General features: G+C 44.6%; 1 protein-coding gene across 3 annotated transcripts in view; it reads left to right on the top strand.

Annotated features, from left to right (window-relative positions):
• Window positions 1-23,112, top strand: part of LOC137525202 (contactin-associated protein-like 5) — a 419,206-nt gene that overhangs the window by 332,304 nt on the left and 63,790 nt on the right. The gene's annotated exons all lie outside the window — the stretch shown is intronic.

Below are 23,112 nucleotides of genomic sequence, written 5' to 3'. Positions count from 1 at the left end.
AAATCTTATGATATAAGGAATTGTATGTGTAGAATGCACAATAAATATAACAATACTAGGAAAGAAGAGTCTCATATTTTTATTTTCACTTATATAGCTTTTTTTTATAACACTGCATCATTCCCTAATATTTGCAGTTTAACTTCACTCTAAATTTTAAACTATGAAACAGAGCAGAACTAATGACCCTTTAAACTTTCCTGCAGTAAAACATTATATCAACCTGTCTCTCACTGTTTCTTTGTTGTTTAATTGCTTCAGAAAACAGGACTGTGTTCAACTCAAGTTGGGTCAGAAAGCGCAGAGAAGCTCTTTTGCATACATAACTGATTTTTTTTAACTCTTCCTGTTCTTTGCTAGTAATGTAACCAAGAGAATGAAAACACAGAGACACCCACCCTGTGCGTATTTAGAGACAAAAGCCTGTCTAATTCTGCTTTTTCTGCAAACAATGAGCCGCTGTAATTTGAGCTGTCAGCTCTGTCTGATCGGTGCTGAGGTGTGTCCTTCAGATAGGCTATACCTGTATGTAAACACAGTGGGTCAACCATTTCTGTGCTTCCATGAAACCTAGAAGTAACTACTCTGCAGCATCTCAGTAGGAGTCTGTGGGCCATGGCAAATATTTTCTTTTCCTTTTAGGCTGCTTTCACAGTGGGACGTTACAGGCGCACGTTAGAGCAGGACGCAGGACGTCAGTTGAATGTGCTGCATGCTATGGCGTTATGCGCGGCTAAGCTGCGTTAGACTTTGCGCACATGCTCAGTAGTGTTGGAGGAGGAGGTCTTCCCTCCTCTTCCTCGGCCAGGCACATGGCTAATTAATATTCACTGCACGGTGTGACGTGCAGTGTTTACTTCCTGGAGCGCCGCTCTGTGCGGCGATTGGCTGGCGGGACCACGTGATGCCGCATGCGTCCAAGAGTACGCATCACGGACGCCAGAGTGAGCTGCACAACGCAGCTCACTCTGGCGTCCACATCCAAGAGCACCAGGCGTTGCGTTAGGGGCATGTTATGCGACCATAACGTCCCCTAAAACGCAACGTCTTGGTTAGTGTTGGGCGAACAGTGTTCGCCACTGTTCGGGTTCTGCAGAACATCACCCTGTTCGGGTGATGTTCGAGTTCGGCCGAACACCTGATGGTGTTCGGCCTTTTAAGTTCGGGTTCGCCCCGAACTACTGAATGGCCGCCGAACAGGGCCGAACAGGGCCCCTGTTCGGCCGAACAGGGCCCTGTTCGCCCGAACATGCAGCAATACGGCCCCCCTATGGGGTCGCAGGCATAAGGGGGGAGCATGCCCCGATCGCAGGGGGGTCGGAAATTCCCCCCACCCCCTCCGCTAGCGCTCCCCCCTCTGCCCGCTTCCCCATAAAAAAAGTTTAAGGCAAGTTAAATAGTACTTGGTGGCTGGCCTGGCACTGGCAGTGGAGTGAGGAGGAGGAGGAGTCCGAGTAGCAGAGTGACGCGTTGAGGCCGGGCAGCGGGCGGTTCAGCGGTAGTACCCTTGTGGTACTTCCGCCCTTTCTCTGACCTCACGTCCTCTGCATACGAGGGTACGCGTCACGCGTACCCTCGTATGCGTCATCACGTAGAGGACGTGAGGTCAGAGAAAGGGCGGAAGTACCACAAGGGTACTACCGCTGAACCGCCCGCTGCCCGGCCTCAACGCGTCACTCTGCTACTCGGACTCCTCCTCCTCCTCACTCCACTGCCAGTGCTAGGCCAGCCACCAAGTACTATTTAACTTGCCTTAAACTTTTTTTTTATGGAAAAGCGGGCAGAGGGGGGGAGCGCTAGCGGAGGGGGTGGGGGGAATTTCCGACCCCCCCCCCGCAATCGGGGCATGCTCCCCCCTTATGCCTGCGACCCCATAGGGCCCCCAAAATGGGCATGTTCGGGGGTCCCATTGACTTCCATTGAGTTCGGCGTTCGGGCCGAACATGCCGAACATCTGGCCCATGTTCGGCCTGTTCGGCCCGAACCCGAACATCCAGGTGTTCGCCCAACACTAGTCTAGGTGTGTAAGTAGCCTAAAGGTGTGTATATATATATATATATATATATATATATATATATATATATATATATATATATATATATATGTTTATTTGTGGAGAGAGCACTTATACATGTCTTATTGACATCCCTTATTATTATTATTATTAATAAGAATTGTTATTATTATAAGAAGAAAATGGCTTTATTGACACGTAGGTGACAATGGGCCATATGCAATTAACTTTTTCTCCTGAGTTTTCTCCTAGGTGATATTTTTCAACTTGTCAATAAAATGCCCTTTAAGCCCCCAACTAGCAAGAAAATACTAAAAATAATTTTGATAGTACTTTTTCACCTGCTTTTTGGTACTTTTTCAATTACAAAATGCAGAAAATCTACTTTAAAAAGACATTGAAAAACGATTCCCTAGGAGAAAACTCAGGTGCAAATGAATTGCATATGGCCCAATGTGTTTTTGACACTTCCCACTTCATGTTATAAAAAGATGTAAAAAAGTGGAGTAGTTTGAGGGCCATATGGCAACAGTAGTGAGACAAAAGTGTCCCTTTGTGTTGACTGTACTGTGACTTGTCACAGTGGATCACTAAACCACGTCATAGAACTGCTGTATTGACTCTTGAGTTCCACCAAAAATAATTAAAAAAATATTATCTCACGTAACAAATACTGGTGTCTGTAGATGGAGGGGCTTACATTCTCCACTGGGATCAAATGCTTACTACAGCTACGTTCTGCTCCACCTATAGGCCACCAAAATAGATTGGCAGAGACCTACTGTAGGCATTCAAAGTACCAAGCAGGAATCACTATTCCAGAAGGGCATTGGTGGACAGACTTGATCGATCCCTAGGTCTTCTTTGTCTGTTGTTTGGTTGGAAGAATAATGGACGACGGGCAAGGCAAGGGAGTATAAAAATGACCATCTTCAGTAGACACAAAACCACTTCTACCATTGGCAATCAATGTGCTTGACTTTTCCTGTGTTCTTAGCTGATGTGATGTAACAGAGTTTCAATATTCGGTTACAATAACTTAGTGAAATATCTTGCGGCTCATGAGATGAATGCGTTAGCCGCTAAGTTAATTACCCCATCAGCCAACAAGCTGAGAGCATCCTCGTCATTTTGAGAAGGAGTCTCAGAACTCATTTGTTTTTGTGACAGTTTACACTTTTTTTTTTCTTCTTTAGTCAAATTTTGAAGGTCTCTGAACAAGCTGGAGATCTGCAGCTTTATATCACCAGATGTCTTTTCCAGCCAGCAAATTTACCAAATAAAAGTCCCCAGAGCGATCGTGCTAATTAAGAAACAGGTTTTTAACCCAGCTGTTCAGAAAATTTACTCTTTTTTTTTTTTACTTCCCCTTTTTTGTTTCTTTCTTAAATATTGCAGCCATAGAATGAAGAAGAGTCATTTTAGGACCTTCTCGATGCTCTGACATATCTCAGGGCTGAATGACGGCTGCAATGGCTTGCCTGCTTGTGATAATTGAATGAAATGGAACTGATACTTCTTCTAAATCATGAGAAAATGTCGGGCTAGGGGAGCATTACTCACTGCACTTTGTGGCACTCATATTTGCTTATGTCCAACCTCGCTTCTCTTTAATCAAGTTCTACCTTAATTATTTTTTTTTCCTTTCAACTCATTAATATTCCATTTTCAAACTCTGTTTTTTTATATTAATTAAAATGGTGCTCTTAATCATTTTAATTGTCCTGCGGCACACATTTTAATCTCGGAGAGCGTTCTAACATTTAAGGGGGAGGTCTGTGGAAACGTAGGCAGCATGGTCGTATAGTGGTTAGCGCTCTCGCATTGCAGCACTGGGACCCAGGTTCAATGGTTAAGCGACAAGACAATATATTCTGTGCAGTGCTGTGAAAAATGACGGCGCTATATAAATACTAAATAATAATAACTTAGATGAAGCAGCTCCAACTTTCAGGGTACTGTATTTTAACTGCTTGCTGACCGCGTCACGCTGATGTGCGTGTCTACGGCGGCAGCCCCAGGACCACCTAACGCTGATCAGCATAAAGTCCTGGGGCAGCAGTTTACAGGAGATTGTGCGCAGGGTGCGCGCGCATCTCCTGCTTGGTAGGCGGAGCTGAGCTGAGCAATCGCCGCTCGGAAGACTGTTACATGGCGAAAGCGCCGTCTATTTACATGTACAGCACTGCGATCAGCAGCAGCACTGTACTGGGGACAGCCGTGTGACACGGCTATCCCCCTAGGGGACAAGAGAGCGATCGGCTCTCATAGGCAGAAGCCTATGACAGCCGATCGCCGTGACTGTCCGGCTGGGGGGAGTAAGGGGTTGTAAAAAAATAATAATAATAAAAAGTAATAAATAATAAAAAAAAAAAACAAATAAATATTTATTTAAAAAAAAATAAACACGGAGGGGGCGATCAGACCCCGCCAACAGAGAGCTCTGTTAATGGGGGGAAAAGGGGGGGGGGGATCACTTGTGTGCTGTGTTGTGCGGCCCTAGAGCGAGGACTTAAAACTGTAGTGGTCGGTTAAGTAGAAAATAGCCTGGTAACTATGGGGGGGGGGGGGGGGGGAAGGGGGGGGGGTTAACACCATGGTCCTCAAGAGGTTAAACCTTCAGAGTCCAGACAGAAGATAGGGGGAATTAAGATGGTTTGTTGTTATTGTTATTATTCATTTATATAGCCCCAACATTTTCCATTATGCATTATGGAGTATGTTGTACAGTTCATGTCATTAAAGAACAACTGAGGTGACATGTGACATGAGATAGACATGTGTATGTACAGTGTCAAACACACTAATAACTAGGCTGTGTTCCTTTTTTTCTTTCTCTGCCTGAAATAGTTAAACATCAGGTGTGGAAGTGACTGGACGGGTCGGGACTGGGTCTGGGTCGGTCTGGGTCAGACTATAGCATAACCCTCACTGATAAGTAATAAAGCCATAAACCACTTTTCTGTCAGTAAATGGCTTCTGAGAGCAGGAAAGAGATAACTAGAGTCGATAATTCATAGATGTGAGCTCTGGCATACTTCAATGAATGTTGTCATTGAGCAGAGACAACGAAACAGTAAAAACGTAAAAACTAGTTTTAAATATAAAATAAAATTTTGGGATACCTAATAAAGTCATTTTTAGGAGAAAAAGGTAGGAAGGATAGAATTGTTTTTTCTCATCAGTTTCTTTTCACCTCGGATGTCCTGTAAATGTCCCTCAGAGGAGCTTACAATTGAGTGTCCCTACTATATCCTACGGTCAGATTTGGGGAGAATCTAGTGGCAATTAACCTACCCATATGGTTTTCTTTGTTGGGTAGGAAATCAAAGTACTTGAATAAAACCCACAAAAACCCAACCCTCGGTACAGAGAGTCCTTGTTGCCAAGATTCAGACCAAGGACTGACGCGTTGTTAGGGCAGAGTGATAACCGCTTAATGGCCATGCTGCTGGTGTCTGTTTACACTTTAAAGAGGAGCTGTCAGCTAAAAAAAAAAAACATATATAAGTAGATAAATACTTGCTCTACTTACATAACAGATGTATTGCACTGTCCACGTTTTGATTTTAGTGAGTTTTCTATAGTAAAAAAAGGAAAATCCTTCTTAGGAGTTTCCATCTTGACTCTGTGTTCCTTGAAGCCAATCCTGACATCATTTCCTCCCTTACTCTGTCTGTGTTTGCATTGACCGCCCTCAGGCCTGGATTTACATCACTGGAGCCTATAGGCATTAATGTTCTGGCACCTTAGACTTCTCCCTCCTCGAACCAACAAACCCCCACCGAACTGCACTGCAAGTGTGCTGGCTGGCCCAATGTTCACCTCCCCCTACTTGCCCTGCCTGGAGTAGGTAGCCACAGGTGCCCCTTAGTATTTGGTAAAAAGAAGTACCCACAATATTAGGTAGTTTGAGGTGCCCCCAAGTATCAGGCAGCTAGAGATGCCCCCGGCTGAAGGGAGATCTCGTCAGTGGAATGCCTCTCATCAGGACTGCATTGGGAAGGAGGGAGGGAGGCACTAGGGGATGGAAGTGAGCCACCTTTTCATCATCAGGTGCAGGCAGGCACGTGCCTACCGTGCCTTATGGTAAATCCGGCCTTGACTGCCCTCCTGCCAGCAGGGGCATAACTAGAAATCACTAGGCCTCTTTTTTGGTTGCGCCCCCCCAGCATCATCAGAGTCACACCCTTGGAACATTTTTGCCCCCTCCCCCTCCATCCTGGAAGCATTAACAGGACCGTTTAGCCCAATTAAAAAAAACTGTGTAAGGAATCATAGGTGCACGTCCCCCCCCCCCCCCCCCCCCACCAGGCTTGGTTCCCACTATAGTGTACTGGCTACATACCCACCACTCATTTTGCACACACACACACACGGGGCTGGGAAAAAAGGCGCCGGCAGCTAGTGGACAAAAAGGGCGCCGCCATACACTCCCATAATAAATATCGTTTAATGGGCGCCGAACAGGAAAAAAGGGCGCCGGAGATTATTAACGTTTTACAAACGAGATTTTTAATGTTTTATAACTGTGCTTGTGATGATTTACGTTTAGAAAATGCACCCGTGACGAATAACGTTTATACAAATATTAAACATATTTATCCTATTTAACTAAAACATTATTTAACATTTTATCCCTTACTGTTTGTAAAACATTATTATTCACAAAAGAAAGTGATCAGTACGTAACTTTAAATTGCAATATATTTTTTACAATCACTATTTGTAAAACATTATTCTCCACATATTAAAGCGATCACTAAGGGGGCGGTTAGGGTTAGGCACCACCAGGGGGGTCTTAGGTTTAAACACCACCAGGGGGGGGTCTTAGGTTTAGGCACCACCAGGGGTTCTTAGGTTTAGGCACCACCAGGGGAGTCTTTGGTTTAGGCACCACCAGTGGAGTCTTTGGTTTAGGCACCACCAGTGGAGTCTTTGGTTTAGGCACCACCAGGGGAGTCTTTGGTTTAGGCACCACCAGGGGAGTCTTAGGTTTAGGCACCACCAGGGGGGTCTTAGGTTTAGGCACCACCAGGGGGGTCTTAGGTTTAGGCACCACCAGGGGGGTCTTAGGTTTAGGCACCACCAGGGGGGTCTTAGGTTTAGGCACCACCAGGGGGGTCTTAGGTTTAGGCACCACCAGCGTGGTCTTAGGTTTAGGCACCACCAGGGGGGTCTTAGGTTTAGGCACCACCAGGGGAGTCTTTGGTTTAGGCACCACCAGGGGGGTCTTAGGTTTAGGCACCACCAGGGGGTCTTAGGTTTAGGCCTCACCAGGGGGTCTTAGGTTTAGGCCCCACCAGGGGAGTCTTAGGTTTAGGCACCGCCAGGGGGGTCTTAGGTTTAGGCACCGCCAGGGGGGTCTTAGGTTTAGGCACCACCAGGGGGGTCTTTAATTTAGGCACCTCCAGGGGAGTCTTAGGTGTAGGCACCACCAGGGTGTCTAGGGGTTAGGCACCACCAGGGGAGTCTTAAGTTTAGGCACCACCAGGGGGGTCTAGGGGTTAGGGATAGGTACAAGGAGGGTTCTGTGTGAGAGTAAGGTTAGGTATAGTTTTAGTAAAATTTTAGTAATACTTACTAATGTTTTACAGCACTTATTATGAACGTAGTTATATTTATATCATCGTTATAAACAATATTTTCAGATTTTATTATAAGAAGAAACCATAAATGAAGGTTCATCACAATAATATACAATTATAATGATTAAACATATATTATCGTTTTTTTAATAAACGTAATTATAAGTTTCACTTTTGAAACAGAGAAGATTAACGTTTTTTTTTATAGATTTGTAAAACATTATTTGTACACTAAATACAATAATACAATACAATAACATTTGTAAAGCGCTTTTCTCCCATAGGACTCAAAGCGCATAGTAGTGTCTCAGATCAATACAGGGTTGCAGGCTGGGTTGTGTTACAGAGGAGATAGTCAGATGTTCATGAATGCCAGACTGAAGAGGTAGGTTTTCAGTTTAGACTTAAATGCTTCCAGGGATGGAGCTGTCCTGATTGGGTGTGGCAGGAAGCAGGGATGGTCGTAGTCAGCCAACTTCGCTATGCTGGAACTACGCGTATTTTTACGCAAATACGCTTCGCAATCTACGGCTCCGAAATCAGCCACTTCGCGACGTTAGCATACCATAGACTACGCATTAAAATATGCAAGCTTCACGTATTGCGTAGCATAGTTGATGTGACCGCTTATGCCCTTATGCGGAAAAATTTCCGCAATAATCTGCTAACTATGCGCATACACAAACTAATATAAGCATACATTCCAACATCCAATGCGGAATTGTATGCGTACAAAGGGCAATAAAATTTCTGCGCATGCGCAATGACCCATATAAATGCAGTTACCGCACGCGTAGTTGACTTCGCAATACACACGTCAACTACGCGTAGCGGGCGAAGCTACGCATAGCGGGACTATGACTACGGGGAAATGCGTACGTGTAGTTCTTAAACTTCGCCTACGAACTACGATGCGTAGTTGCGTACTACGATGCGTAGATTCGCGCTGGCGTAGTTTATGAGCAACCCTGGCAGGGAGTTCCAAAGTGTAGGGGCAGCATGACAAAAGGCTCTGTCTCCAAAGGTTTTGAGGTGGACTCTGGGGGTGACCAAGGTGTTACGTCCTTTTGATCTAAGATTGTGGGGGGTGTGATGCAGTTGCAACAAGTCCTTCAGGTATCCAGGGCCCAGATTGTGCAAGGATTTGAATGTCAGTAAGCCAATCTTAAACAGAATTCAGGGTTGGTGTTATGTGGCAATGGCGGGGTTGGCTCGTTAACAGCCTTGCGGCGGCATTCTGTACTAATTGCAGGCGGCGTAAGTCTTTCTTATGCAGGCCTGTGTAAAGGAAGTTGCAGTAGTCTAACCTTGATGTGACGAAGGCATGAACTAGGGTTGGAAGATCCTCTGAAGGAATTAGGTGTTTAATCCTTGCAATATTCCTTAGATGAAAGAAGAAATGTTTCACAACAACTGAGATTTTATTCCTGAAGCTTAAATTCCCATCAATCAGTACGCCTAGGCTGCGCACACAGTCTGAGTTGTTCAGGTCTGAGCTCCCTATCCTTAGCGGTGTTGGTTAAGACTGAGGCTGCTGTTGAGCTCTGGCCCTCGATAACAAGAACCTCAGTTTTGTCAGCATTAAGTCTTAGCCAATTATTATTCATCCACTTCTGAAGCTCAGCTAAGCATGCGTTTATTTGTGGAGTAGGGTCTGTGTCTGTTTGAATGACAAATATAGCTAGGTGTCATCAGCATAGCAATGATCTGTCAGGCCATGTTTTTGTATGATTTCTCCAAGTGGCAGCATGTATATGGTGAAAAGTAAAGGGGATAATATTGCGCCCTGAGGTATACCGTATTTTAGTGGTACAGGGTTGGAGAGGAAGGGCCCTAAGGCTACCCTTTGTGTTCTGCCAGCCAGGAAGGAGTTGAACCACCAGAGAACAATGCCATCTATGCCACAGTACTCTTCTAGCCTGTTGAGCAAGATTTCATGATCGGCTGTGTCAAAAGCTGCTGAGAGGTCAAGCAAAATCAGGATGGAACATTGACCCTTGTCTCTTGCAATGAGCAGATCATTGCAAATCTGGGTGAGGGCTGTTTCACAGCTGTGATATTTCCTGAAGCCAGATTGAAGAGGGTCAAGGATGTTGTTTCTGGAGAGCCTGGCCTCAAGTTGGAGGTAGACAGCCTTTTCAATAACTTTTCCCAGAAAGGGGAGGTTTGAGACAGGTCTGTAGCTGTTTAGAACATCTGGGTCTAAGGATGGTTTCTTGAGTAGTGGCCTGACGATTGCTTCTTTCAGAGTAGAGGGAAACCACCCTTCTTGTAAGGAGCCGTTGACTATTTTGTGGAATGCCGGTGTAAATAGTTCAGGGCATTTCAACATGAACTTAGTGGGGCCAGGGGCCAGATTGCAGGTAGTCTGGCGAAGGTTTGAGAGGATATCCAAGATGTCTTTTTCAGTGATTACCCTAAAATCAGAACTACTGCGCCTGCGCAGTACAGCCCGGAGGACGTCCGATGACGTCAGCGCGCCCGCGTGGGACGCAGAAGAGCCCGTCCTTGGAGCGCAGAAGAGCCCGACCTGGCAGCCGGCCTGGCCAGGTCGGCCACTGAAGACGACCGGAAGCCTCTGGAGCGGCGGCGAGGGCACCTACTGCCTGCCACGGGCTGGAGGAAGTCCCAGGTAAGTGGATATGGATTTTTATTTTTTTAAACGTTTCCCTGAACCTTCCCTTTAAGTCTAGGGGGGAAAGTAAAGAAGAAAAAAAGAAAACCCAGCATGCCCTGCAACCTCCTTTGTGTGGCAGATGTACAAAATCAGAGCCACTGAAACTTGGCAATGATCTTTTATGGAAAAGAAAAGTAAGAGTGATTTTTTAACTTTTTGATTCCCTGGTTAGCAACCTTATTACTTGTTTACCAGATAAAATTAAAGAATTGATTTTTGATTTTATGCTTGACAGTTACGCTTTAAAGCATGGCCTAGTTCTTGATGGCACTTGCAGTAGAATAAAGTTTATCGCGGAGAAAGTCTCCAGTTTGACAAGACTCCCGTAACATAAACACGCAGCAGTCAGAGTGACACTTACTCCGTGACATCCGGCCAATGACAACTAATTATGCAGAGCTCGGGATCTGATTCCAGAGAAGGAGAAAACACACACTAATTAGTCACGGGTGGCGTTAGGCCTGCAGTTCCCCGGGGTGGACATATGCGCAGGCTGCTGTGAGAGTCCCAGAGACCAGGTGTAGCTGTTACATTATTATTATGTTTGCTTACTCCATATTGCTATTCAATATAGATGACTATGTGCCGGAGATGTAGTAATTTCATTAGATTTTTCTTTATCATTCATAAATGATAAAAGAAAAAAAGAAATCTATGGAGAAAACTTGGAGCTATGGAACTTTGTTTAAAAGAGAATACCAAGCTGAGTAAAGGGTCAAAAAGGAAATCCTTATCTGAGAAGAGGCATAGGGAAGTGGACAAAGATCGGTATTAGAAATATGTGTGCGTGAAAAAAGGGCGCCAGGAAAAAAAAGGGCCCGGCTGGATAACGAAATGGCGCTGGTGGATAACGAAATCTCAATAGTGATAAACATTGTTAACGAAATTGGTTAACGATAAATACCGTTGTAAAACAGATGGGAGTTGATAACGAAAATATATTAACGTTAAAAATCGTAACATATTTTAACAATACAGCTTACCCAAACCCTACTCTGACACAGAACCCTCCCCTGGTGGTGCCTAACACTAACCACTCCGCTGGTGGCGCCTAACACTAACCACTTCCCCAGTAGTACCTAGTGTTGGGCGAACACCTAGATGTTCGGGTTCGCGAACGTTCGCCGAACATCGCCCCGATGTTCGGGTGTTCGCGCCGAACTCCGAACATAATGGAAGTCAATGGGGACCCGAACTTTCGTGCTTTGTAAAGCTTCCTTACATGCTACATACCCCAAATTTGCAGGGTATGTGCACCTTGGGAGTGGGTACAAGAGGAAAAAAATTATTTGAAAAAGAGCTTATAGTTTTTGAGAAAATTGATTGTAAAGTCTCAATGTAAAGTTTCAGTACACAGAGTGGCAGTAAACACAATGCTATATAGTGTGGCTGAGCGGCAGTGTACTACTATTCCCAGCAGACACAGAGTGGCAGTAAACAGAATGCTATATAGTGTGGCTGAGCGAGCAGTGTAGTACTGTTCCCAGCAGACAGAGTGGCAGTTAACACAATGCTATATAGTGTGGCTGAGCGAGCGGTGTACTACTATTCCCAGCAGACACAGAGTGGCAGTAAACAGAATGCTATATAGTGTGGCTGAGCGAGCGGTGTAGTACTGTTCCCAGCAGACAGAGTGGCAGTAAACACAATGCTATATAGTGTGGCTGAGTGAGGTACACAGAGTGGCAGTAAACACAATGCTATATAGTGTGGCTGAGCGAGGTACACAGAGTGACAGTAAACAGAATGCTATATAGTGTGGCTGAGCGAGCGGTGTACTACTATTCCCAGCAGCGACACAATGACTGGGGGGACCCTGGCTAGCGTGGCTGGAGCGCGAACTACCCTGCCTGCCTACCCAAAGCTAAACCCACAGACAAATGGCGGAGATATGACGTGGTTCGGGTATTTATTTACCCGAACCACGTGACAGTTCGGCCAATCAGAGCGCGTTCGGGTCCGAACCACGTGACCCGTTCGGCCAATCACAGCGCTAGCCGAACGTTCGGGGAACGTTCGGCCATGCGCTCTTAGTTCGGCCATGTGGCCGAACGGTTTGGCCGAACACCATCAGGTGTTCGGCCGAACTCGAACATCACCCGAACAGGGTGATGTTCTGCAGAACCCGAACAGTGGCGAACACTGTTCGCCCAACACTAGTAGTACCTAACCCTAGCCCCCCCAGTGGTGCCCAACCATAACACCCCCCCCCCCCGGTGGTGCCTAAACCTAACCACTTCCCCCGGTGTTGCCTAACCTTAACCGCCCCTGGGTGGTGCCTAACCACTCCCCCTGGTGGTGCCCAACCCTACACACACATAGAAACGATAGTATATTTCATAACGCAAAATCTGTACATACAAACAAAATAATATGACAAAAACTAAAATGTTGCAAGTTTCTAAAATGATATATTTCAACAACTTTAATGTTCTAATGTTGTTAACGATTTATCGTGCGCCCTTTTTTTCTGCTTTTTTCGCCATATTGACGATAATTGCATTAGTGTCTGTGGCAGCACCCTTTTCGTCCACTAGTCACCGGCACCCTTTGTTCCTGCTACCAGAAGTTCTATTTGACAGTAGAGAAGTCTGTTGGGTTGAGGACAACAAGGTGGAACAAGTGCCAAATTAACCACTTAAAGACCACAGGCTTTAAACCCCCTAGTGACCAAGCTATTTTTACAAATTAGGCCACTGCAGCTTTAAGGGCTCACTGCAGGGCCGTAGAACTCAGCACACAAGTGATCTCCCCCTCCCCCTTTTTTTGTCTGCCCACCAACAGAGCTTCCTGTTGGTGGGCTCTGATCGCTGCTGCCCTGTTTGTTTATTTTTTTATTTATTAATATTTTTTTTTATAAAAATGTATAAATTTTTTTATAAAAAGGTTACTTTTTGTTTTTTAATTCCCAGACCTCCCTCCCCCCGCACCCAGTCATGGCGATCAGCTGTCATAGGCAATAGCCTATGACAACCAATCGCTCCTGTGCCTTCCCAGGGGACAGCCAAGTGACACGGCTGTCCCCAGTACAGCGCTGCCTTAGATCGCAGCGCTGTACATTGTAAATAGATGGCGGTAATGACGGAGCAGAGTGTCCTACTCTGGGCACCTGAATCTATTGCTGGCGCGTTGCTCCAGTCTGTGAACACCTATCTTTATCCTCTTCTCAGTGACCCAACGAGTGTTATGGTGTAATGACATGGGACAGATCTAAGAAAAGAGGCAGTGAGCAGGAATAGGAGAATGGATGGAGCAGCAGCACCCCGGGGCATGGAGCTGCTATGCTGACAAAACTTTGCAGGTGTCCTGGGGAGCACAAGTCAGGGGAGAATCTGGAGAGGCCCCAGCAGCACTTGGGGGCACTGGGGGGGGGGGGGGGGGGGCAATCGCCCACTTTGCCTCTTTGGTAGTGCCGGCCCTGAGGGCCCGTTCACACTGGCGTGGTGCAGCAAATTGCCGCACTGCTACTGCAGCCTATTGAAACCCTATGGGGAAGTTCAAACTTCCCACGTTGCGTTACACTGCTCCCGAAGTGCCCAATCTAACCCTAGCACAGAACTACGCTACCGTGCTTAACTTACTGTGACCTGCAGCGATCTGCGTCCCCGTCGGCCCAGAAGTCATGTTAGTCTATGGCGATGTCTAAGTTGCGCATGCACAGAAGCGTATTTTTACACCTCAAACAGGAAGTGACCACAAGCGCGTCACTTCCTGCTAGCCTGGCGGCCAGACAGGGAATATCGTGTACTAACGCAGTGTTCCCTGAAGGCCTGTTTTTGGTGGCGCGTTGTGCCCGAGGCACCGCACACCTGATGCTGATTTATAGTGGGAAACTGGCCTGACTGTTTTCAATGTCTGTGGAAAGCTGCATATATCCATACATATCCCAGTTAACATATTCAAAGTTTCTGCAAAAAAAAAAAGTGTTTTTTGCGAAATTTGTTTTTTATTCACCAAAAAAATATTTTCAAAAGCAAAAATAGTATTTTTGACAGGGGTACACGTACCACGTGTTGACAATCTAAGTACTAGAGTGTCAGTAAGAACAGTTTTACCGATCCTCTGCATCTATGGGCTTTCCTCACACCGTATTTAACATGAATCCGATGTACTGGAGAATTGTCAGATGCTGTGACAATCTTGGCTTCTGGTTGTGGAAACTACGCAAACAACATACCTTCAGCTGACAAGGGAAAAGCCTTTCGCTAAATAATTAGCTGCTCTGGGGCGGAGGAACACTTTGGGATTTAGCTGCGTGACGCCATAATTGTCGCCAGGAAGGCAGAGAGGCCTTGGGCACAAGTGCGTTCAGGTGTTCATTGCGTCCACCGAGATCTGCCGCGTTATTATCTGGTGTCAGGAGGATCCCGCGTTATCCATAATCTCAATAATGGAAATCATTTTTCATCAACATTGAAATCACTTTAACAAGAATCTGTCACACGTGAAGCGCTGGGGCGCTGTCACCAAACAGATGGAAGAGCTGTTTATTCCAAACATGATGGATCTCCTAACAGATGACTGTAATATACAGAATGTGTGATGTTTCTTCTGTACTTATCCACCATGTCTGCCATGCTGAATGTCCGCTGTGTCCTGAAATGAAAGGAACAGATAGAGAAGCATGGACGGATTTCAGGGAAGGCTGCAAAGGCCATGGCCTAGGGCAGCAGGAAAGCAAAGGGCGGGCTGTGGGCATTCATCCTGCTGTACAGAGTTTGCACATAGTGGGTGCCGGCTACCAACAACCGGATCTGACACTTGATGGATGAAGCGGCAGCAAATGGCACTTACGGTGATCTCTGAGCTGCCTGTCTGTCAGCGAATGTGCCGCTCGCCAAGGAGCTTACAATCTAATCCCTGCCATCATGTAATTAACTGTCCTCAGAGGATCTTATAATGTAATCCCTGCCATCATGTCACTAACTGTCCTCAGAGGAGCTTATAATGCAATCCCTGGCATCACTTTACTAACTGTCCTCAGAGGCGTTTATAAAATGTAATCCCTGCCATCATGTCACTAACTGTCCTCAGAGGATCTTATAATGTAATCCCCGCCATTACTTCACTAACTGTCCTCAGAGGAGCCTACAATCTAATCCCTGCCGTGTTAGGGGGAGGTTTAGGATGCTGCCGATCCAGGGCAAGCTGGTGATAATGGCCTTGGGCAGTAAAAAAATACACTTAAGACACTTTTCAGGTGAAATTATTATGTATGTATCATGTAGGTAAACTTTTCTTACTACTGTAGTTACATTACAGATTTGGTTTGTTTGTTTGTTTGTTTTTTGTATTTGGATGTAAGTTTGTACTACCTAGCCTACAATAGACACATGACCCTAGGCTACAATATCATTCAGGAAGAAGTCCGCACACAGACTTATAGAACAACCATTGCTGTATTTATTGTTCCATCATATACATGTGCCATATACAGTACAGACCAAAAGTTTGGACACACCTTCTCATTCAAAGAGTTTTCTTTATTTTCATGAAGGGCCCTTTTCCACTAGCAATCGCTAGCGTTCACGCTGAAAGCTAGCGATTGCTGAATCGCAATTACCGGCGATTCCCCGACGTTCGCGGCCGCGATTTTGCTATGCTATGCACTGCATAGCAAAATCGCGGCAATTATCGCTCCGCCGCGCGTTCGTGTTCCCGGCAAAAACGAATCGCGGTAGTGGAAATGACCTACTGCGATTCCCATGTTAAAAAGCAAACCGTAGCGATTGTAAAATCGCTAGCGGTTTGCGTTTTTGCGATTCAGCCAGCGCAATTTGCTGGTGGAAAAGGGCCTTGAAGGCATCCAAACTATGAACTCCTTCAAGACTGCCGGAAGACCATTTCAGGTGACTACCTTTTGAAGCTCATCAAGAGAATGCCAAGAGTGTGCAAAGCAGTAATCAAAGCAAAAGGTGGCTACTTTGAAGAACCTAGAATATGACATATTTTCAGTTGTTTCACACTTTTTGGTTATGTACTATACTTCCACACGTGTTAATTCATAGTTTAGATGCCTTCAGTGTGAATCTACAATGTTCATAGTCATAAAAAATAAAGAAAACTCTTTGAATGAGAAGGTGTGTCCAAACTTTTGGTCTGTACTGTATGTCAGACCTGCAAGACCGACGATAGTTTTGGGGCCACCAGGGGTCCCCTTTGTCAAGGCAATAAGCCGGAAGTCTTTCTGCTTATTGCCTTGACAAAGGGGACCCCTGGTGGCCCAAAACGATCGTCGGCCTTGCAGGTCTGACATATATGGCACATGTATGTGATGAAATAATAAATACAGCAATGGTTGTTCTATAAGTCTTAGTGCGGACTTCTTCTTCCTGAATGACGTTTTAAAGCCTGGAAGTCCGGCACCAGCATACACACGCTCTGGAGTGCGGTCCTTCTTCTACTGGTTCTCCTAGGCTACAATAGACACATGACCCTAGGCTACAATAGACACATGACCCTAGGCTACAATAGACACATGACCCTAGGCTACAATAGACACATGACCCTAGGCCACAATAGACACATGACCCTTGGCTACAAATTGCGAGCTCCTCTGAGAGATAATTAGTCTTGGTCACAGAACCAGGGCCATTTCACTCCAGGCAAGGAGTCCTGTGTCAGCCAACCCCCCCCCCCCCCCCCAAAAAAAAAAACACAAACACACACACACACACACACTAAAGAATATGAACCATGTGGCGTATAGGATGGATGCGTAATACAGAGAGTCCCCGAGATACAAACAAGCCGCCAATCCTGTCGTATTTGTTTGCACATCCTTTCTGCTGCACTATACCGTACTCTGCATTTACACACTAGGCTGGAGGGGTGCAGGAGGGGGAGGGGGACAGATAAAGGCACAAGGGGACATAAGGAGATACAGGGGGATAGAGGGAGGCACAAATGGGGACAGAAAAGCCTAGGCACAGTGGGACAAAGGGATTACAGGATGGCAAGAGGTAGCACACAGGGACAAAAGGAAGCATGGGAAACAGAGGGAGGCACAGGGGGATAGAAGGAGGCGCAAGGGCCAGAAGGAGTCACAAAGGGGGATAGAAGGAGGCGCAAGGGCCAGAAGGAGTCACAAAGGGGGTAGAAGGAGGCACAGGAGGACTGAAGGAGGCACACAGGGAGACAGAAGGAGGCACAAAGGAGGAAAGAAGGCACAAAAGGGGACAGAAGAGGGCACAAAGTGGAATGGAAGGAGACACAAAAGGGGACAGGAACAGGGGGACACAGGGGGTGGGGCTTAGGCCGGGGCAGAGCTTAATGCAGGGGCATGTCGCTGCCCCCCCCAGAACCAGTGGCACTCCAGGCAATTGTCTAGAATGCCTTTGCCTAAAAATGGCCCTGCACAGATCAATGACACATTGACACTCGGGGGCTACAGAACAATGACACACTGACACTTGGAGAGGGGTGTGTGTGTCGCAGAATAATGACGCAATTACACTTGGGGGTTTTCCAAGCCGCATATATTTACCTCATATCTGCATAACATTTACATCAACTTCTATCTGTAACCATCTCATTGGTCATCCCTACTGCCAAATATTTCTGCTCAGCATCTTTATTAAAAAAAAAAATCCAAAATCCCCCCCATCCCTCCCCCAAGAAAAAAATGAAAACCTCTCTTTTGTTTGAAGATTGAATGGGAATTCCATTGTGAAACGTGCAATATTTGCCAGGATTCCTGTACACGGGGAGGTTTGACACTTCTGATTCGGGCATTCTGTTTGCCCCGCCCTCTGCCATAGCAAATATTTGTGTCAGTTCTGAGCGGAGCGGCACCTAAACTGTAATGTCACAAGTACTGCTCTGCTTTCACACTGTTTATTATTCTCCGCTTATACTGTGGGAAACATGCACTGGAACAACTTCACAAGTACATTGTAAACTGCTAGAAGGCAAAACTGCTCAATACAAATATACCAGGCACAAAACAGAAGCACAGCTAAACTTCCAAGTATCACATAAACTGCTAAATATAATCAGATCTCGGGTATCACTCCAAATTACTCACGTACAACAAAATCAGTTAACCCTCTGCACACTCACATGTGTAAACACTCTTAGCTGTGTGCATGCTGACAATGGTCAAAGAGAGGAGGCGTGAGTGCACTGGACTAAACCCTGGCCACAAGGATAAAGAACATAAATCAAGAGCTTATCACCTCAATTTAGGACTATTAAAGAGAATCTGTACTTTAAAATTCTTACAACAAAAAGCATACCATTCTATTCACTATGTTCTCCTGGGCCCCTCTGTGCTGTTACTGCCACTCCATGCTGCAATCCTGGCTTGTAATTGCCATTTTTATGCAGTGTTTACAAACAAAAAACATGGCTTCTAACCACTCTGAGAACAGCTTACTGTGTGACTCATGCAGAGCTTGGAGAGGGTGTGTATAGCTTCTGCCAATGACAAGCAGTGCTGCACATTCCACACATTCCAGCCTGAGCCCGACAGAGACGACAGAGGAAAGGAGATAAGATTTATTACAGAGACAGTACAACTAGAAAAGGCTGCAGTAAGACAGACAACATTAGAACAGTAATAGGAACTTATAGGATAGAAGAAATAAGGCTCAAAATTTTGTTAGAGTATCTTTAAGTAAGGTATAAGGGAGGTACCAGAGGGGGTGTCACCAACAAAACAGCAAAAGTTAACTTTTTGCACACTTACATGCAAATGTTTTCATGCAAATCAGTCATCCAGGAACCACTGCTATCCCTACAGCTACGTTAAAATCTGGGGTGGTCTTTACAAAAAAATACATTCCCTTGTGTAGGCATATGCATACATACGTTGTGTAGAAGCTCTCCACAGTATGTATGTGTCCTTACGCTGGCCCTGTACCATGCATAGTGACATCATGCAGGCATAGAGTGTATCAACCTGTCCAAAGATTCTGAGTACATATCCTAATGTTCTCTATTGTGACAGATAGTGCATCAGACTAATCCGACAAGGGAGATAAAATTGTGTGCACCATACATGCATCAGGATAAGCTGCGTGCTGGCAATGGTCACAGACAGGGAGAGGAGGAGTGCACTGGATTAAACCCTGGCCACAAGGATAAATTACAAGAAAAAACACAGAATCCAGGATTATCAGTGCAATTTAGGACATTTAAATAAGTTATAAGGGAGATGCTAAAAGGGAGTGGCCAACAAAACAGCAAAATGGGAGTGGCCAACAAAACAGCAAAATCAGGTAACCCTCTGCACACTTTCATGCAAATCAATCATCCAGGAAACACTGTTATCCCTGCAGCTAAGTTAAAATCCAGCAAAAGTAGTACAGAGGCGCCAACAGGGTAAAAACAATATTTCTTTAAAATCAATAAAATTAAGTAGGTAGCGGTGGACTTAACCCTCCAAAACAGACACAAAAATTTGCTGTTTTAAGCAAAAATCAGTTTATTTACATACTCCGAACAAGGTGTAATGCGTTTTGCGGGTATATCCCACTTCCTCAGGCAATAAATAGGAGCATATCACTGTTGACAGAAGACAGTATGCTAAGTACTCATACGGACAGCCAAGATATATAAAAAAATTATATTTTCATAAAATGGATAAAATGGGCTTTGAATTAAATATATATCTGTGTATATGCATGCTCATATTTTTGTCTCTCTCATACATATTAACACAGGGGTATATAGTGTATTCTAAGTATAATAGGTTGTGGGGAAAGAAACTGGGGGTGGGGGGGGGGTTCTGTTTTTTTCTCGGGGGGGGGGGGGGGGGGGGAGCGATCAATGTGTGGACTAGTAAGAGAAGCAATCTTATATGCATATAGGTCTTACATGTGCAAACATAGGGACTGGTGAGGTGTGTGGATAAAGAGTATTCCTACATACCAAAAAAATTAAAATGAAGAGCTTAAAAGGGGGTTAAATAAAGTAATCAAAAGACTCACCCAATGCGGTCCGGTACATAGCCTGGCGCCTCCGTACCGAGCAATGTTGGGTTGAGGCCTCTTATACTGTGTTAATCCCCTATTAGGGGGTAATTAGCCAATGGGAGGGAGAGTGTGGGTGTGCATCATCAGTGTGGACCGTCGCTCTGTGTATGACATCACTCACATGTCTAATGCAGTCCTCATAATAAGAGCTTGTTAGGGCAGGATTTGCATGTCTGATGTTGTGGTGGCTGGACAGTGCACTGGTCAAGGCTTCGTCTCTGACACAGGAGACCCGAGTTCGAATCCTGGCTCTGCCTGCTCAGCAAGCCAGCACCCACTCCACAGGAGACACCAGGCAAAATCTCCCATATAAAATTTATATAACCTGCCAGTGTGTCGGTTAGGACAGGCAGCATGTTGAGAAGGGGATTTTATGCCTATTTTGGGGGATACCTCATTTTGAGTATAAAAAATATAAAGGTTATAAAGCAAATCAACATAAAAGTAGATATAACATTAAAAATCAATGTGGTAATAAAAATAATTAATAGTACATGAGTAATAAACGAGATAGAAATGATGAATAGTGTAAAACATATAATATAAGACCAATAAAATTAGTATATTCAATAGTAATTATAAAAATAACTCAAACATTGTGCAAAATGGCAAATTAATGATTTATACACTGCAAAGGATTGTTCAGTATGGACCCATATATACAGTTTTAGACTGGGTGGTTTAAAAAGTCTAAAACTCAAATGGTCTAAAAAGGTCTAAAAGTTGGATGGGTCTAAAACAAAAAAACAGTGAAAACATGGCAAGGAATGGGTATAAAACCAGAATGATATAATAAAAGACACATTGAATATAAACAACATCACAAATATACATAAACATAAAAAAAATGTATTATTAAAAAAAAAATTAAAAGAGAGGACCATAAAAAAGTGCATTAATATAGTTTTTCTAGCTGCCCTTTGAGGCTGCTAGGTGTGAGGATATTTAGTAACTGGATCCAGTACATTTCACATTTTTTCAAATTGTCGAAGGCATCTGGGAGTGCATGGTTAATGGTTTCGATAAGGGTGATAGAGAACAAATCTGGATTGCTATTGTGCACAGTGGTGAAGTGTCTCGACAGGCTGTGTAATGGGAAGTTGTTAAAAATGTTTTTTGTGCTGACCAACCCTACGCCGCACCTTTTGTGTGGCGCGGCCTACATATTGCAGCTGGCAGGGATAAGAAATTAGGTAAATGACATATGAAGAATCACAGGTAATGGGGTCTTTAATTTTGAATTCTACTTTGGTTGATGCAGATTTGAAGATAGTAGTGGCTGAGACGAATTGACATGCTTGGCATCTGCGGTTATGACAAGGGGCGGAGCCTGGTTGTTTCAATTTCAGTGTTTTTGCAGTGGCGGTAGGGTGTGAGCGTAGTCAGCTCGGGGCCAAAATGTTCTTAAGATTGGGAGCCCTTCTGAATGGCAGGGCTGGGGTGTTTGGTAGAAGAGGTAAAAGTTAGGGGTCCTGTAAGAGGATTTCCCATCTATTTTGGGTTGAATGGCTTTGGTTTTGGCATCTTTGACTAGTTTGCTGGGGTACTTTCTCGTTAGAAATTTTTCTGTAAGGGGTCTTGATTGTGTTTTATATTCATTTGGATCTGTACAATTTCTAAAAATTCTTCTATACTGACTATATGGGGTGTTATTTATCCAGGGTCTATGGTGAAAACTGTTGAAATGAATATAATTGTTTGCATCCACTGGCTTGAAAAAGGTTTTGGTTTTTATAGAGTTTTCGTCGATGTACAGGGTGAGGTCAAGGAAATCTATTGTGTTCTGATGTAGCTGGTGCGTGAATTGTAGGCCTGCTGGATTGGAGTTGAGGAATTTGAGGAACTGGGGGATGAGGTCTGGGTCACCTTTCCAGATGAATATAAGGTCATCTATATAACGTCGGTATAGTATGATATTGTCGGTGAAGGGATTGTCTGCTGTCATTTTGATAAGTTCTATATAACGCATAGTGAGATTTGCATATGAAGGTGCGAAAGAGCTCCCCATTGCCGTGCCACTGACCTGTTGGTAGGTGTCATTACAGAAGGTGAAAACGTTATGTGTGAGTATGAATTCAGTACTGCTGGTAAGAAACTGTTGTTGTGATGTTGGCATGGATGGATTGGTGGACAGGAAATGTTGAATGGCTTTAAGACCGAAATGGTGGGGGATATTTGTATATAAAGAAGTAACATCACAGGTCAACCACATGAAGTCCGGTTGCCAGTTAACATTTTTTAGAAGCTCAATGAGGTGTTGGGAGTCCTTTAGGTATGATGGTAGAGATAAAATCCAGGGTGTTCCTTACAAAATAATTCATTCATTTGCATACTCACATGCATACATATGTTGCATAGCGGCTCCCTAGAGTCTGTATGTGTCTTCACTCTGGCCCTGTAACATGTATAGTGCAAGCATGCAAGCATACAGTGTATCAACCTATCTAAAGATTATGATTATATCCTAATGTCCTCTTTTGGGACAGACAGTGCATCAAACTAATCCGACAAGGGAGCTAACAAAATACACCCATGTGCACCATACACACACCAGCATAAGCTGCATGCATACAATGGTCACTGACAGAGAAAGAGGTAGAACACTGGATTAAGCTCTGGCCACAAAGGTCAATTAAAGGAAAATAAAACATAATCCAGACTCATCACCTCAATTTAGGACATTTAAATAAGATATAAGGGAGGTGCCAAAGGGCGTGACCAAAAAAACAGCAAAATCAGTTAGGTGTGTTTTACAATTTATACTTCCTAGTGATCAGATTAATATTTAGATCTGAGATTGATCAGATGTAAAAAAAAAAAGCTTAGCGTTCACACAAATGCAATTTTTTTTTTCA

This window comes from Hyperolius riggenbachi, chromosome 7, assembly GCF_040937935.1.
Source record: "Hyperolius riggenbachi isolate aHypRig1 chromosome 7, aHypRig1.pri, whole genome shotgun sequence".
Taxonomy (NCBI): domain Eukaryota; kingdom Metazoa; phylum Chordata; class Amphibia; order Anura; family Hyperoliidae; genus Hyperolius; species Hyperolius riggenbachi.
Note: the sequence above shows the minus strand (reverse complement) of the source record. Positions and strands in the feature narration are given on the sequence as shown.